Source organism: Electrophorus electricus, chromosome 17, assembly GCF_041902795.1.
Source record: "Electrophorus electricus isolate QZ-2024a chromosome 17, ASM4190279v1, whole genome shotgun sequence".
NCBI lineage: Eukaryota > Metazoa > Chordata > Actinopteri > Gymnotiformes > Gymnotidae > Electrophorus > Electrophorus electricus.
Genome location: NC_137513.1, coordinates 5,885,001 through 5,902,500, shown reverse-complemented (window position 1 = coordinate 5,902,500; position 17,500 = coordinate 5,885,001). Strand labels below are relative to the sequence as shown.

Genomic DNA, 17,500 nt, shown 5'->3' with positions numbered 1-17,500 from the left:
GGCCCGGCTACTCTCCGCATCCGGCTCCTTGCCATAATTTCCGGTGTGTTCCCTTAATCAGCACAATTCCCCGAAAAACACATTAACCTTTGCAAGGTGTTTCAATGACAGTATATCCAAATTTAAGCAATCTGTCATTTATATGAGTTAGTTATGCCAAATTGCCCATAATTCCACTGTTAGACTGATTGATGCGAACGATTAAATGTGTTATGATTTTGTTGTTTTAATGGTGTTTTTTAAAAGATGCCTTTTCATAGCTGTGGGCGTAATGCACAATGCATACATCTCGTGTATGGGGTCTTCTGTCTTTTATGCACATACACAATATCTAATCTAGCTGGAAGGATCAGACATGTGAAATCTCTGTGTTTACTTCTCTGAACCCTTAACATATTGGACTGTCTGGCTGCCAACAAGAAAATGGGAATGGCCACTATCACAACACAAGAAGTCTTTTTTCATTTGCCAGTAATGGCTGGGCATCTATCTCAGTGTGGCTTGAGTGTTTCGCCTTCAGCTGCACGGAGCTGTCTCGGTGATTGTCAGGCCGAGCGTGCGCAAGCGTGCGTGTGTGTGTGTGTGTGTGTGTGTGTGTGTGTGTGTGTGTGTGTGGGAGTAAATAGATGGATAAGATACAGTGTGGGTGAATGGATGGCAGTACTCTGGGGGAATCTGAGAGTGAAGGAGTGCTTTCAGATTAGACCCGGAGACTGGAGAGTGCTCCTGAGTAAATGGACGACACAATTTTGTTTCACTCGCCCGAAACCTCGAGTTGTTTTTACCCCCGAGAAACCCAGGGGCCCTCCAGCCGTCTTTATCTCTGCCTGTCTAAATGGATTAAACGTAGGACGAAGCGTGGGGGGGGGTGCATCGGGATGTTACGGGCCTGGCTCTCTGTTTTTCTCTATACGTCACCGAAATGTTTTTTTTTTGTTTTTTGTTTTTTAGTGGGCCCACATCTCTCCCTCCTTGAAACATACTGTAATTAAACGATCAACAGATGATTTGGAGAAAGCGCTGCCGCCTGCCAACTGATAGCGGCGGAGCTGCCAAGCGCCGTCTCTCGGCGTGCCGTTCGGCGGGAGTGCCGTCGCCGCCGCGCTGCTTTGTTTCTCCTCTCGACTCCCCTCGCTCCATATGGACTCCTGATCCGACGGCGGGCAGGAGAGCGCTCACGGGCAGCCTCTCGCCCCACCGGTCCTTCGGCTCCTACGTCTCCGTCGAAGCGACCAATCTGGCCCCCGTGGCTCGGTGGAGCCAGGCCCCCCCCCACGCTCTTGGCGAGGATCCTGCGTCTCCGTAGCGTTAAGCATTCGCGGCGCTGATTTGCACGCACACGCCCGCGTCGCTTGCTGAGATAATGGTGTTTAAAACGAAACCTGGAGAATAAACAGACGAGAAGTAAATGATTGCCATGTTACGCGCCAGCCAGGAGCAGCGGTGTTGCACTGAGCCCAGAGCCCAGAACCTCCGTCATTGGATGTGACAACGTGTGTTTTCGACCATCACACAGGAATCTGTTAAACAGTGTCTGGTGTGAACGGTATACTGGCGTCACATGACAGAGTGCATCTTCGGTTTCTGAAAGAAATTGCCCAGTTAACCATGACGGCTAGCCCTTCTTTAGGGCCCTGGGCCCAAACGAACATGGGGCCCGACCTGCTGACAACTATCACTTGCCTCGTTAACAGAGCCGTTAATCAATGTTGCAAATAGTTTGTGGGGGAAACTTCTGAACAACCACGGCGACCCAGTCTCTCCCGGCTCAGGCCTGTCCGAGGCTGTGCTGATAAGCATGTGTTGTTCAGCAGACAGATGATTCAAAGCTCTGGGTTCCTTCAAACAGATATTCCCAATTAAAACGGAATTTGATACAACGCTGACCGGAGACAGCGATAGACAGACCGCTCTTTGTAGGGATCCTGAACCTCGAGCGTTTGTTGTTCCGTCGCGCGGGAACGCCCGCGAGCATGTAGCTGCGGAATCCCGCTTCTCGTCTGCGTAAGTGTGTGTGCTCGAGTGAGGGCAAACCCCATGTTAGAAGCATGCTTCAGAGAAGCTCTCATCTCCCAGTCCCCAGCTATCACAGAAACTCCACGCTCACACACACAGACACACACACACACACACACACACACACACACACACACACACAGACACACACACACACAGACACACACACACACACACGCATGCACGCGCACACGCACACACACACACACACACACACACACACACAGAGACACACAGACGCACACACACACGCACACAAGGAGAGAAACAGTGACTGTGTCACCCAAATCATCATCTTCCTCTCCCAGTAAATGAGGTTATGTTGGACTGTGTCTGCTGCTGGTGGGTGTGGGTGTGGGTGTGGGTGTGGGGGTGTGTATGTGCGTGCATTACTCACGATTTTTCAAATGTCAGAAAAAGGATAGAGAGCCAGATATTTGTTGATAATTTCATATTCATATTATTTCAGTGAGAGAGGGATTTTTTGTTTGTTTGGGTTTTTTTTTTTTGCACTGTTGCTCACTGCGACTGCAGAGAGGACAGCAGAGAAGAATATGCTGTTCATACCCCACTCCACTGACTCGATCACAACCCCGCTGAACAGATCGGCATCTCGTCATTACCATTGCTTATTTATTTTTTGACTCGATTACTCTCGCTCAGTGCCATACCTCTCTTATGAATCTGCGTGGCAAAACGCGCACACGCTTTTTGCTCGACTGAGTTAAGTGCGATGTTACCTCTGCTGGTGTGCGTGACGTACGCCGGAGAGAAAGACCAACCTGGCAAAACGTCGTTTCGAAGACGCTGCAGCCCGCGACTCTTACGGGTGGCGAAGGGAGCCCAGGCTTTCATTAGGATTCATTAACCCCCACCCTTACTCCACCCTCAAGCCCCTTGGCTTGGCTCTGGCTCGCCATTAATTTCCCCTCCACAATAGAAACATAGATTGAGCTGGAATGGTGGAGTTCTGTGCTTTTTTTTTTCGGGGGGGGGGGGGGGGGGGGGTGTTAGAAGTGTGAGAAATATATTAATTTGCCTCTTGTCATTTTTGCTCGGGTAATTCTAATGTTGTCATGGTAATTTGGGGCTGGGAGGCTGCGGGTCACTTTCCAAACAGAGACCTTGCGGGGGGAGGCCGAATCCTTGTGAAGCGCCGATAAGACACCGTGTGTAGCCTTCAGCCGCGTGATGAATCACCTCCTTATCTCCTCCTGCCCAGAGAGGCAGCCTGCCCTGCACGAGACTGACAGAGGGAGAGGGAGAGGGGAGAGAGAGAGAGAGAGGGAGGGAGAGAGAGAGAGAGAGAGAGAGAGAGAGAAACGGGGAAAAGAGATTGAGAAGGAAAGACAGAGAGAGAGAGAGAGAGATATCTGCCATTATTGCCGAATGAGGCAGAAACCTCCCGTACAATACCAGGCGACTTCCCTGCATTCATGAATTTGTGAATGACAGTGCTGTCATCTCTGTTTTCGGCCTGTTAAAACAGCACTGTTTTGTCACCCATTCTCCTTTTCTCTCTCTGTGATTCTGCTTATAAATGTGGCGTCCAAAAATAACGTAAATAGATTGGAACCGCAGATGATGTTTTCCAACCTGTGGCACTTACGAAGTCGTGTCTGATCCCTCCAGCGTCTCACAGCCTCACACAGCTGGTGTTGTGTACTGCTGCCCTAAACATGGCATTTCCTCGCATGCAAAACAGGAGGGGTATCTAGTATTAGACGTGGTCACTCTCACACACACACACACACACACACACACACACACACACACACACACACACACACACACCCCAGATGCACAGTATGCACACACAAGGTGCCTTTAGGCTGGCAGCCCCCCACCCCACCCTACCCCACCCTGCTGCAGTGCAGGCTCATTGTTAACAGCTGATGAGGTGTCTCCACCTGTCTGGCATTCCTCGCACATCCCGCTAGTGATCTCGCTATCAGCGGCCGCGGCTGTCTTGTCGTCCTGCCACGCGAAGGCGCCATCACGGCAGCCGCGCGTCCGTTAGGCCGCCGCACCGTCGGTCACCGCTACTGCTTCTGACTGGGCGTCTCCTCCGATGGCGTAATTCAACGCAGACGCAGGTTACACCTGCGCCCGACGGTCTTCTCCAGCTGCTAACCAGGACGGGCGCGTGCCATTAGTCAGCAGCGGCCCGTGCGAGCTCCACCTGGAGGTTTGCTTTATCCAGCCCCCTGATAACGACGGTAAACGTTTGTGCATTAAGGAGGGGGAGTGGGCAAAGTTATGCTAAAGCATCGCAGGTATTCCTGACCGTCCGCTGCTATGCACACGCATGACTTAATGAATGCGTCATTCAGGCCGCCATAAAGTGGAGCGAGAGAGAGAGAGCGAGTGTTATTAAAGAAAATCTAAAGAGAAAAGGAACTCTAGCTAATGGGGAAAGTCAGAATTTCAATATCAAGCAATAAAAAACTGTACTGACACCCTTGCAGTGACAACAGTGATGTACCTTATGTCCTCACGCAACTTTTTCTGAAAGTCCTTTTTAAAACTGAGGCGTGCGGCATGGCTGCGGAATCCCAGCCTGATGCATTCATTCATTATAACTCATTTCTGCCTCTGCGCTCTGCCTGAAAGGAATCTCTTTTGCCTCCTCAGTCCATTTTCAAAAACATAATGGAAAGCCCACCAGAACAGCTGAGGCACGCATTTGTTCTCTCACTCTCTCTCTCTCTCTCTCTTTCTCTCTCTTTCTGTCTCTCTGCTAGGCCTCTGGTATTTTCTTTGACCCAGATATCCTTTTTACTGCCCCAAGTCAATACATTTCCTGCAGAATTAAAGCGATTGTTACGTTCCTAATGTTCCCGCGGTGCTATGAAAAGCTCCCTGCCCCCTCCGTTTGATCTTCCGTGTCCGGGTGTGTTTCGCGTGTCGGGTTTTTTCCACAGAATGAGCCAAAGGGAGGACGGTCCGGTCCATCCTGGCCCTTTATCCCCGTCTGGGACGGGCCGCGACCGGCCGCGCCTGCTCCGACTGGCGCCCGCCCGGCTGCCCTGGCACTGCGGGGCCGCTGGCACGGATACAACCGACGGGCACGACCGTCGGACCGGACGCGGTTTCCAGACTGTGGCTGGTGTAAGCACTTAATGAACAGAAGCGCCAATTGCCTTTTCCACGCATGTACCGGGCATGGACCAGTTTGCATTGGAGCCCAGCTTCTGTTAAGGACACCATGCGGCTTTAAATTATATCTTTGACTGAGAAATATCAGCGCCGTAGTTTCATCTCTGGTGCACTATTTGAGTCCACTAGCTAAGTGGAATAGTTGTGATAATAACTCCCTTCTTTCTTTTGTAATGAGACGTTCTGCCCAGGGCTGTGTTTATACAATGAGCAGAAAGGGTGGGGGGGGGCATTAAATTCAGCAAATGCAACGACTCTATGCCTTAACAACTCCTTCAGTGAATTTACTGGCACAGTTATGTTTCCCGCTGCGTGGTACATACAGAAGTCGCTGAAAGTGTCTCGGAACAGTTTGCAGTCACTGAGGCTACCGTGTCTCCTCTCATCAGTCATTTGCGGGGACGCAGCCTTGACTCCTTAACAGCCAGTGCTATGGCGATTGCAGCTTTCTCCAACTTTCTGAGAAACACTTGCTCTTCTGAGACTCCTGCCTATATATAAAGAAAATGACAGGAGCCGCAGAGGGCACCAAGTCCTCTGTGATGATGCCAGGGCGTCTCTCTGCTCCAGGATTGCTAAATTACCTTTACCTCCATCTTCGGTTGTTTTGTTTTTTTAATCCTCTGTTTTTGTTATTCTGCAAAACATTTAGCTGCTATAATGGTAAAAGAACAGCCGAGTCTGTCTCATCTTCCTCTTAGGAGGAGTTCAGAGGAGCGTGACTGGCTCAGGCAACATCTAGGAGTACGCACAGGCCCAGAATTGGCCCGGCTGAGCCCTGTCCAGGAACCAGCTAGCCCACCCTTTCAGATGGTCCAGGTGGCCGCCGTGTCCCCTCGGGTCTCGCTCCTCTGACCCATGGGCCTCCGGGGGCCTGCCAGACTGCTCCAGATGTTTGAACCTCTGCTCATCTGCACTTCTGGGAGCGCCGCTGGAGTCATGTTGCCGAGCTCAGCCGGAGGCGCCCTCCCATGCATGTTCATGAGCGAAAGGCGCAGGACGGACAATCTGGAGGCCGGCTCCGGAACAGCCCCCAGTGGCAACGCCGGGGCAGTGCTACCTCCTCAGAAAGCACTAGAAAGCCGTGAGACGATGATTATTTGAATTTATTGTAGTTGAAAGCGAATGATATGGAGATAAAATATGTCATTTGTTCTTTATCCAAGACATAAAAAAAACCTTTTGCGGGTTTGAATTACATCCTGTAGAATTTTTTATCTGTGCCCAACAGTGTGTATTCAGGAATGATGAATTTTATATCTAGCCTCCCCGGCGCATGGCCGCTGAAATTAGCTGCCCAAATATAAAGCCTGTCCTAAGAACCCGTGGCTACCTGTGGGAAGAAAGATGAGGATTTAACAAATATTGTGCTTCTATGGTGCAAAAGAATCAGACTTTGGTTGGTAGGGAAGTAAAAACTGCTCGTCTTTCTCTTGTCAGCGGGTCCGAGGGCTCTCTCCACACCGCCTTTGTTTTAATCCACCCTCGGCACTATCTCAAATAACACAGCTTTCATCTCTAGTGACTCAACCCCGCCACTTTACAATCCCACCTTTGTGTTCACGCTTCAAATAAACCCCCTTTTGTTCTGCTTTATAACACCAGGAAACCTGCATCACTCAAATATATTAACTGCAGACTATTACCGTTGCGTGGAGCCGCTCTCCAGACTGTGGAGAAGACTCCCTTGACAAAACTCCCTGTCATGTTAATCCAAGCTTTAATAAATAGAGGGATGTATAACGTTATTCAAATCGCGCCCTGGTATTTCTGCCTCGCACAAAGAGAAGAAGAAGAAGGGCAAGTTACCAGAAAGCGGCAGGAACGACAGTGCTTTACGTCGCGGTGGGGCATTAGATCGTAGCCGCCCCCCCCTCTGTGGTGAATGTCATGCTGTTGAATGTGCTTTACGAAGGCTTTAGCGGGCGTGCTAAATAAAGGCCAGCAGGGGGTAAGGGCTCGCAGGAGCCGTAATTGAAATGAGCACTCTGATGTAACCCCTAATGCATTTTTATCGGCTCCGTGCATCTGTTGCCGCTGGGAGCAGCTACGGGAAGACGGAGATTTTGTTTATTGAAATGCAGGTGTTTCTCTTCTCGCCTTGGTCCTCACAAGCCTCGCTCGGCGCCCGTTTTGTCCGCCGGTTATTCCACCTGCAGTTCTCCCATCTCTTCCTTTTTGTCTTTTTTCCGGATGCTCAGAGGTGCGCAGGGACACCAGTAGGGTTTTTTTTTTTTTTTTTGGTTTAGGAATCCCACGCAGTAAGTGGCTAAACGTGTCCTCTGGTCTGCGGGCGATGTTGGCGTCCCTGATAAGAAAGACGCCGGCAAAGGTGAGCTCTCAGACTGCTCTCATGCCACCTGCTCTCAAGAAGAGTAAAAGCGCTTTTTTTTTTTTTTTTTTTTTTTTTTTACCTTTCCATTATGCTGAAAATGACATTGCTCCTCTCCCGGAATCACTCGGAGTCTTGCACTCTTGGTCTGCTATCCACTGCGGTTTAACCATCGATCTGAGAGCAGAGATGAGAGTGGAACAGGTGAGAGACAGAGAGTTTGTGAGAGTGAAAGAACGCGAGCGCGGGGAAGACATGGAGAGTGTGAGACAAAGAGGGACGTATGAGAGAGAGAGTGGACGACGGATAGTCCCATAAACCCATAAACAAAACACTGGCGCAACCCGCCACTTCCGGACAGACAGAGAGAGAGCAGGATGGGGGGGGGGGGTAAAGCCAGCAGCCCGGTCAGCGGTCTTGCCACAGTGAACTGACCCGCTTGGTTGCGCTCCCGGTTCATTTGGCACGGAGCAAACCTTCACACTGCTGCACTTCCTGTGTGCACCCGCCAGTGCCTGCGTGTCACACGGGCCGTAATGGAAACTGACAGGTTCCTATTTATTCTTAAATCTGTGAATTTGGACAGCAGGTTTGCCAATGTCCCAGAGTTCCTATTTACACCCCAATTAGGAGGTTTAATTACTGAATTTTCGAGTTATTAATATCATTTAGCTGTATGTTTATAAGAAAAACAAACACTGAATTAAGGTAATAAGCTGTGAACTAACGCAAAGCTAGTGATTTAAAACTTTACATCTTAAAGTATAAAATGTGTTTCATGCTTTTCAGTCCAAAGACTTTAAAAAAGCACTGATTCATGGTAATTTATGATTTATTACTTAATCCCAGCCAGCTTCCTGTGGTTGTAGGTCTCACAGCAACAGTGTGGAGGTGTGTGGGTACCTGGCCTGTTGCTCCCCTTCGGTGTGCCGTGTGTCACAGGAGTCACACACACACACCAAACACACACACACACACACACACACACACACACACACACACCAAACACACACACACACACACACACACCAAACACACACACACACACACACACCAAACACACACACACACACACACACACACACACCAAACACACACACACACCAAACACACACACACCAAACACACACACACACACACACACACACAGAGCAGCCCTCTGGCCCAGCCTGGGTGATTCTGCTTACACACGGTGAAGAGCACACCCGTCCCTCCCATCCAATGAAAGCGCAGACAGTTGTGTTCTCATTCTGGTGCCATATGCCATGTTGCCACCCTTGGCCATGCATGGCATATGGCACCACTGGGCCTCGAACGTGGCCACACCTCCATCTGAGTATCCCAAAGGCTGGTCTTTAATACACTCTTCCTTTGGGGTACTTAGTTTTGTGGTCTCCCCAAGTGCTATTTCAGATTGAAAACGTTGGCTTTCTGCTCCGTTGTTTGGCCCCGCTAGGGGAACGTAATCCGCACCTCGCGTGCCCCCGGCCGTTACGCGTCCCCTTGGAAAGAGCAGTTGCTCGTCCAAAGCAGTGTGGAGGGACCAGCCGGGCGTGTTAAAGTCCCATAAACAAAACACCGGCGCAACCCGCCACTTCCGGACAGCTTGCGAACAGAAGTGGCTGGGAATTCATCACTGTCCCCCACCGCAACGCAGTCGATACCACCCGTGGCCCAGAGTGCGTGGATAAATCTCACACAGACGGCGTGCCACAGAGCCGCGGAGCCTCTTCCAGTGCCGCCCCTCCAGCTGAGCCTCGAGCTGCTGCCCGCCTCTCTTCAGGCTGACCTCGTCTCGTACCGGGACCCTCTGGCCCTCACCCTGCTCTGGGCGCCCGGCCACGGCCGGCCTGCGCCTGCACCCGCTGCCAAAAGCGAAGGATTGTGGCAAGAGGCCACTCTGGAACAGACCTGGCGTGAAACGGCAGCGGTGCTTTGCTGTGGACCTCGTGAGTGTTGAGACAAACGATGCTCATTTGGAAAAATGTTTTAGAAACACTGTCATCATATACTGAAAGACAAACTTACTTGAAGACATGATGTTTCCTGAACTTTTATCATCGGTGGAAGTAAAACACACTGCTGAACTCTTTTTATGATGTCATAGTTTACACAGTCTTACTTGTTCTAGGCTCCTTTAAGAAATAAGCAACAATATCCGCGTGTCCGATGTTGGGTTTTGATAAACACTATTTTATCAAGTGATTTTGTTTCATCAAGAAGGCTTGTTTGCTTTTTTCTCAGCGTTTGTAGTCTGGCGGGACTGAGCTCCTGGGCCAAAAAAGCGGGCCTCGGACGTGCGCGATCGGTGCCAAGCCGGGATCCCTGTCACGTGTGACAAAATTTCTCCCAAAAGGAGCACACGAGAGTTGCCACCTGTTGTGTAGAAGATCGGTTCCTGGAGCGATCTTTGTCCGCGAGGCTTCGGGTTTCCTGATCGGGTTTCGACAGGCCCTGTGAAGGACAACGAGCCCTAACCGCTCTCAGTGAGCTGCGGCCACTCTGTGGACAAACGCGGGGAATGCGAACTCAAACGTGAAACCGGAGCCTGGCCCTGGCCACGTGAATGGAAACAGTTGTTTAGTTGTGTGTTTTTGGTTCATTATTCATGGTTGGCTCATCAAGAACACCACACACTAATTGGGGAGAGAGCGAGTGAGAAGTGTGATATGTTGACGCCTAAATCTTAAAGTGCTTTGGTCAGTCAGACAGGAATTATATAACTTATGAATGTTGTTCTTAGTTAAAATATGCATGTTGATGGTCTTTTTTTTAAAATTCCGTATAGGAAAACTACCTCTCTTGGCTGCTAATAATTAGAGAACAGAATCAAACCTGGTCTGAAGTGAATCTGAAGTGAATAATATCTAAATCAACTAACTCAGCCTAATAACTAAACTTACACTCAGCTTCCTGAAACTATGGTAATTGACATCATTCTTACAAATACACCAGTGGGATCTTTGCTTATTACATAAGCAAGTGTTAGCATCATACTCCCTGTATACAAATACCTAAAACAACATAAAAAATAACATAGAAAAATACATAGTTTTATTAACATTTTAAGCAATTAATGTCTGTATGAAGGAACCGGGATCTTTTGCCATTGATGTCATTCTGGGTTTGTTAAAGTCTTATGAGTGGCAGAAAAGCCCTTATTTTTAAAATCGTACAAATGAACGCGCAGTGGTTAAGACTTGCATTCAGCACTGATCAGGCAGGCTGAGCAATTGTACAGCAGACTTACAATGGTGATGATTACTTTAAACATCAGGCCCTGTTCCAAAGGGCTATTGGCTATGTCTTCTTTTATTATACATTCACGTTTAAATCGTTGGAGATATTATTTTTTTTAAAGAAAAGAACAGAAAGATTGGTCTTTATAATCAGCAGGCCAAGGAGCATAAATTGGCAGAAACGATGATTCTTGTCGATTCTGTAATATAGATTCAGACAGAGTTGGTCACAAGCACACAGTTATAGGACTGAAAAGCATTTGAATCGACCGTTTTTGAAAGTGGCACGGTACTTGGGCATTAGTGCAGCATCACGCGGCATCGCGGAAGGATCAGTTTAGATTTTTGTTAAGGTTACGCTACATCATTAGAGGCGTGTCGGCTGGCTGTCTTTCTCCACACAATAATTAATGTCTGCAGAGCGGCGGAATTCTGATGAATGTTTCTGCTTTCCTTGCAGACACTGACAGACGGTGCCACATGCTAGGATTTAGACAGGATTGCGGTCCAAAGCGTTGTATGCAGCGTTCATATGCTACGGTGCCGATAATTAAACCTTTTAAGGGCATGAATGAGCTTATCAGGGAACTGCCTGCGAGAGAGCCATCCTCTCTCCCTAATCTCATCTGTTCCTCGTCTTCAGCCTGTCGCTTAAGTGAGCGGATTTACATACGTTTACACCTCAGCTCGTCGGGAGCGCCGTCGGAGCGACGGGGGGCTGACGGTGGCCCGATCGCACGTGCGCAAGGGCCAGGCCCGCACCCCAGACGCCAGCGGCCCGTGGGCTTCCCTCGGACCGCCCGGCCGCCTGCAGGGGAACTGGACGGCGAACCTGCGCCATGGCCAAGGAGACACGCGGCATCATCTCATAAACGACATAATCACAGCTTCGACGTTCCTCGGTCTGTTGCTGCACATGCAACTCAGTGCGTTTACGTGTGTGGACGTGGTCAAGACGGCCTGCTGAAGTTCAAATCGAGCATCAGAAAATAGGAAGAAAGGTGATTTAAGTGACCTTGAGCTTGGCATGGTTGCTGGTGCTGGACAGGCAGGTCTGAGTATTTGGAAACTGCTGATCTGCTGGGATTTTCACACACAACCATCTCTAGGGATGGTCCAGAAAAGGGAAAATATCCAGTGATCGACGGTTCTCGGGGCGGAAATGCTTTCTTGATGCCTGAGGTCAGAGGAGAAGAGCCAGACTTGTTCGCGCTGATAGAAAGGCAACAATAACTCAAATAGGAACTCCGTACAATCGGGGTGCGCAGAAGAGCACCTGTCAATGGACAACACGTGGAACCTTGATGCCAACCTATAGGCTACAGCAGCAGAAGACCACAGCAGGTGCCGGTCCGTGTCCGCTAAGAAAGTTGACTGAGGCTGCATTTTGCACGGGCTCACCAAAATTGATAAATAAAAGATTGGAAAACCATCGCCTGCGGTGATGAATCTTGATTTCTGCTCTGGCATTCGAATAGTAAGGTCGGAATTTGGCATAAACAGCATGAAAGCACGGATTTGCCCTGCCTCGTATCAACGGCTCAGGCTGGCGGTAACAGTGGGGTGGGGGGGGGTATTTTCTTGCCGCTCTTTGGGCCCATTAATATCGAATGAGCGTCATTCAAACCCCACAGCCTAGCTCAGTATTGCTTCTGACCACGTCCATCCCTTTATGACTGCAGTGTATACGTCTTCTGATGGCTACTTCCAGCAGGATAACATGCCATGTCGCAAAGCCCAAATCATCTCAAACTGGTTTCTTGGACATGACATTGAGTTCAACTTACTCAAATGTCCTCCACGGTCACCAGATCTCAATCGACTAGAGCACCTTTGGGATGTGGGCGAACGGGAAATTAGCATCATGGACGTACAGCTGAAAATACGGACCAGGATCTCTGAGGAATGTTTCCAACACCTTGGTCAATCTATTAAGGATTAAGACAAAAGGAGGCCCAACCCAGCACCAGCAAGGTTTACCTAATAAATCTGCTGGTGAGTGTCTATCTCCTAGTGTAAGGACAAATTTATTAAAGCCTCTGTTCATTAGGAAAATCCTTGTAGCGCAGTGATTTGTGAGGATAGAGGATAAGGGTTCCATAGCGGAAAGGATGCCATACTTATGAAGCGGTGCACTTCTCTCCTCTGCCAGTGTTCAGTATTTTTATGGTGGTGTTTTGTGCTGGTGTACATTAAATACGTGCGGCCCGGAGCCATGTGTTTGACCAGGACTGAAGGTGGACAGAGTGCATGTTTCCGACACGACCACCAGCGATCGTTTACAGGATGTCTGAGGGAGGCGGGTGAGAGGATCAGAACGTCTATGGGAGGAGGGCGAGAGGATCAGGACGTCTATGGGAGGAGGGCGAGAGGATCAGGACGTCTATGGGAGGAGGGCGAGAGGATCAGGATGTCTGAGGGAGGAGGGCAAGCGGATCAGGACGTCTATGGGAGGTGGGCGAGAGGATCAGGACGTCTATGCGAGGAGGGCGAGAGGATCAGGACGTCTGAGGGAGGCGGGCGAGAGGATCAGGACGTCTGAGGGAGGCGGGCGAGAGGATCGGGACGTCTATGGGAGGCGGGCGAGAGGATCGGGACGTCTATGGGAGGCGGGCGAGGGGATCGGGTCGTCTATGGGAGGCGGGCGAGGGGATCGGGACGTCTATGGGAGGTGGGCGAGGGGATCGGGACGTCTATGGGAGGCGGGCGAGAGGATCAGGACGTCTATGGGAGGCGGGCGAGAGGATCAAGACGTCTATGCGAGGAGGGCGAGAGGATCAGGACGTCTGAGGGAGGCGGGCGAGAGGATCGGGACGTCTGAGGGAGGCGGGCGAGAGGATCGGGACGTCTATGGGAGGCGGGCGAGGGGATCAGGACGTCTATGGGAGGCGGACGAGAGGATGGGGACGTCTGAGGGAGGCGGGCGCGAGGATCGGGACGTCTATGGGAGGCGGGCGAGAGGATCAGGACGTCTATGGGAGGCGGGCGAGGGGATTGGGACGTCTATGGGAGGAGGGCGAGAGGATCAAGACGTCTATGCGAGGAGGGCGAGAGGATCGGGACGTCTGAGGGAGGCGGGCGAGAGGATCGGGACGTCTATGGGAGGCGGGCGAGGGGATCGGGACGTCTATGGGAGGCGGGCGAGAGGATCGGGACGTCTATGGGAGGCGGGCGAGAGGATGGGGACGTCTGAGGGAGGCGGGCGAGAGGATCGGGACGTCTGAGGGAGGCGGGCGAGAGGATCGGGACGTCTATGGGAGGCGGGCGAGAGGATCGGGACGTCTATGGGAGGCGGGCGAGAGGATGGGGACGTCTGAGGGAGGCGGGCGAGAGGATCAGGACGTCTATGGGAGGCGGGCGAGGGGATCGGGACGTCTATGGGAGGAGGACGAGAGGATCGGGACGTCTATGGGAGGCGGGCGAGGGGATTGGGACGTCTATGGGAGGCGGGCGAGGGGATCGGGACGTCTATGGGAGGCGGGCGAGAGGATCAGGACGTCTATGGGAGGCGGGCGAGAGGATCAGGACGTCTATGGGAGGCGGGCGAGAGGATCAAGACGTCTATGCGAGGAGGGCGAGAGGATCGGGACGTCTGAGGGAGGCGGGCAAGAGGATCAGGACGTCTATGGGAGGCGGGCGAGGGGATCGGGACGTCTATGGGAGGCGGGCGAGAGGATCGGGACGTCTATGGGAGGCGGGCGAGAGGATGGGGACGTCTGAGGGAGGCGGGCGAGAGGATCAGGACGTCTATGGGAGGCGGGCGAGAGGATGGGGACGTCTGAGGGAGGCGGGCGAGAGGATCAGGACGTCTATGGGAGGCGGGCAGTCACTTCCCATTCTGTTTTGCAGATATTTCCCCCCTTGCGCCCAGCCACACTGCCAAATGAGACTCGCTTTTGAATACCCATTTCCACCTCAGCTACTGTTTGGATTTTATCACTGTGTTTATTTGGACTGTCGCACACAGAAACGCAAACACAGACGCTTCGTGCTTATGCACACACACACGCGTGCATGATGAATGTCAGAGATGCACTCAGACTCCTCTCTCATAGCTAATCAAGCCATTGATCCGCCAGCGTGTCTCAGTCATCCGTCAAAAGCAAAGGAGGCGTTTATTCTCACGTTTTGTTTCTTCCTTTATTCTGTCTTGTGTACAAACACATTCTGTCACCGTGTGTGCGTGTGCGTGTCCTCTTGGGCATTTTTGAAGTCTGAGAATGCACTCGGTCCCTCTTTTGTTTTTGGACTGTTGTCTGCATATTTTATGCAGTTTCTTAATTGCAGGCCTTTATTCTGAAAATGTTCCATAGAAACCTTTATTTAGGGCAGAGATTCCAAATTCCAAATTCAGTCTGTTTTTGACGCACGCAGACGCGCCCGGTCCTTATGTCGCAAATATAAGTGATTAGAGCGCCGTTAAACTGCTGTCGCTCTGCATAAATCCATCTGTTAAAACAGAAGCTCGCGCTTTCGCTCTCAGGAAAACGCTTCCTCTCTTACGGCATATTGATGCGTTTGTCCCCTGATAAATAATTCAGAGTGTCTGATTAAAATGTTTCTTTTTGTCTTTTTTTTTCCTCTTTCTTCTTTCTCCTCTTGCACTCGTGTGTTTTTCGGCGCGTGTGTCGCACGGTGTAGAGGAGATCCTCCTGCTCTCCCCTCCGCACGCCCGCTCCTCCTCCCCGTCCGACGCCTCAGAGTAAACACAATCTCCCCGCATTCGAGCCACGTGTATTCCGGCGTGTATTCCCTCTTTTTTTTTTTTTTACCCCCCGAAATTCCAATTATATTCCTGACTTCAATGAAATCACGTTGCCAGACGTTGTGACTGGGACGTGCGTTCGGAGACCTTGGACTGGGTCTGGCCCTTCCTCTCCTGGTTATGGCAGCAAATGTTTAATTTTCCCAGGCAGAGGGGGACGGGTGGACGCAGTTAGACAAAGGGCAAGTCCCCATATAAGCAATTGCAATAATTCTTATTGTTTTATGTTGTTTTTTTATATTAGGTCACTGGTTCGTGCTGGATTTGTCTCGGTTGAGCTTGACCTCATAAGAGTCCTGCACTAAGAGCACATAAAAGCCTGTATCTGGGAGAGGTGAGTGCACGGCCCCTCCCTGCTAATGCCAGTCATCAATTTCGGGCCGAGAGGGACCTCAGTTTCACAAACTACGTTTAAAGGCAGCTTTATTGCTGCCTGGGCAGGACCTGCCTCGTCTCTGCCCGTCATAAAAGAGGCATTACGCCATGTCCGTAGCCGTAGCCATGGCGCCCACATCATACGCCCAGGAGCAGACACCAGGCCGGCCACTGCCCGCTCGCTTAATTAATGGTGATGGTGTTTAATGGTGAAGCAGCTCCTCCACCATAGGGGCTTTTAATGATGTTGCCTGCTAGGGTCTGCGTCGTGTGTGCGAGGGGTCTTGTCTACTGTACTGGGTCCTGCTCTCTCTCTCTCTTTCTCTCTCTCTCTCTCTCTCTCTCTTTCTCTCTCTCTCTCTCTCTCTCTCTCTCTCCCTCCCTCCCTCCCTTCCTCCCCTCCGCTCAGCTAATTAATTCCTGACCACATCTGAATGCTTTGAGGGAGCCGAGCGCAGCACCGCGCGCAAACGGTGACTAAAGTGGTGTTTCGCATCGATCGGCGTCCCGCAGGCCCGGAGCTCAAACCCCTCCCCTCCCCCCACACACACACACACACTCTCACTCCCTCTGAGCTTCTGGGCACCAGCTCGAGAGCTAACAAGTAAAGGTCAGGTCCATTTTGAATGCGACACTATCACATCTGCTAGCTCCATTAGCATGCTAGCATTTCTGGCATCTTCTACCGCACACCCAGCCCTCAAAGAGGCTTTCTGTGCTCGCCGAGAATCAACCCGCCCCCCCCCACATGCCTTTTCTCCTTGTCCTCTCTCGGTACACAGAAAAGCCACGTTGTTATCTGTCAGAGCTGCTTAGACCTTTTACATACTAAAGAGACCTTTATCCTTAAGGCAGGGAAGGGGGTCAGGACAGACGCCACGCGGCGCGCGGCCCTCGGCCCGTGCGCACTTGCGCCCTTCTTATCCTGCAATCAGCCGCACGCCGGAAGGCAGAGTCCGTCTCGAGCGAATCTCGTCCAGCGAGCGTGAACGGGTCGCGGCCACTCGAATGAGAGATAGAGAGTGACGCTGTCTGTATGCACTTACCGTCAAGAACAAGGAGCCGGGTTTCTACAGACAAAGTTCCTAACAGCAGATAACACCGCATTCCTTTTTGTGCATTCTTCCCCCCCCCCCCCCCCCCCCCACTTTATTAGGCCCGTGTATTTAGGAATACCTCGTAGATGTACTGGTATATCCCCCAGCCGCATATACATTAGCCATCCTTCTATACGCCACCATTGGCTGAATATTTCCGGGTGTCGGGCTGCTCTCCAGACATCAGTGACATCGCTGCGCCTGACATACCTGTAGCAACACAACACAACACCCACGGCCATGTCAGCAGAGCCGGCAGCACGAGGGCGGTCCGCCGATAACGAGCGGTCAGCGGCGGCACTGCGGTCAGGGGCGCACAGGGCAGGCGGCAGACGGGCCACAGACTGGAGCTGCGCACCTGTAAAGCAAACACGCCAGACAACAAGACAGGTGTGACGAAGAAAGCGACCCATGCATGTGCAAGGCGGGTGTGTTTTAATAAAGGGGGGTGGTGGCTTCCGATTAGCTGAGAGAGGTAGCGAGCCGAGAGGAACAGGAAGACGTGGGTAGCAGAGAC

General features: G+C 51.3%; 1 protein-coding gene and 1 long non-coding RNA gene across 12 annotated transcripts in view; one reads left to right on the top strand and one right to left on the bottom strand.

Moving 5' to 3' along the window:
* Positions 1 to 17,500, top strand: part of msi2b (musashi RNA-binding protein 2b) — a 173,842-nt gene that overhangs the window by 75,604 nt on the left and 80,738 nt on the right. The window lies entirely within an intron of this gene.
* Positions 6,609 to 10,416, bottom strand: LOC145651840 (uncharacterized). The gene is made up of 3 exons (XR_014117919.1): positions 9,536 to 10,416; positions 7,590 to 7,684; positions 6,609 to 7,483 (listed from the first exon to the last, which is right to left on the bottom strand). It is a non-coding gene; the product is annotated as an uncharacterized LOC145651840 (long non-coding RNA).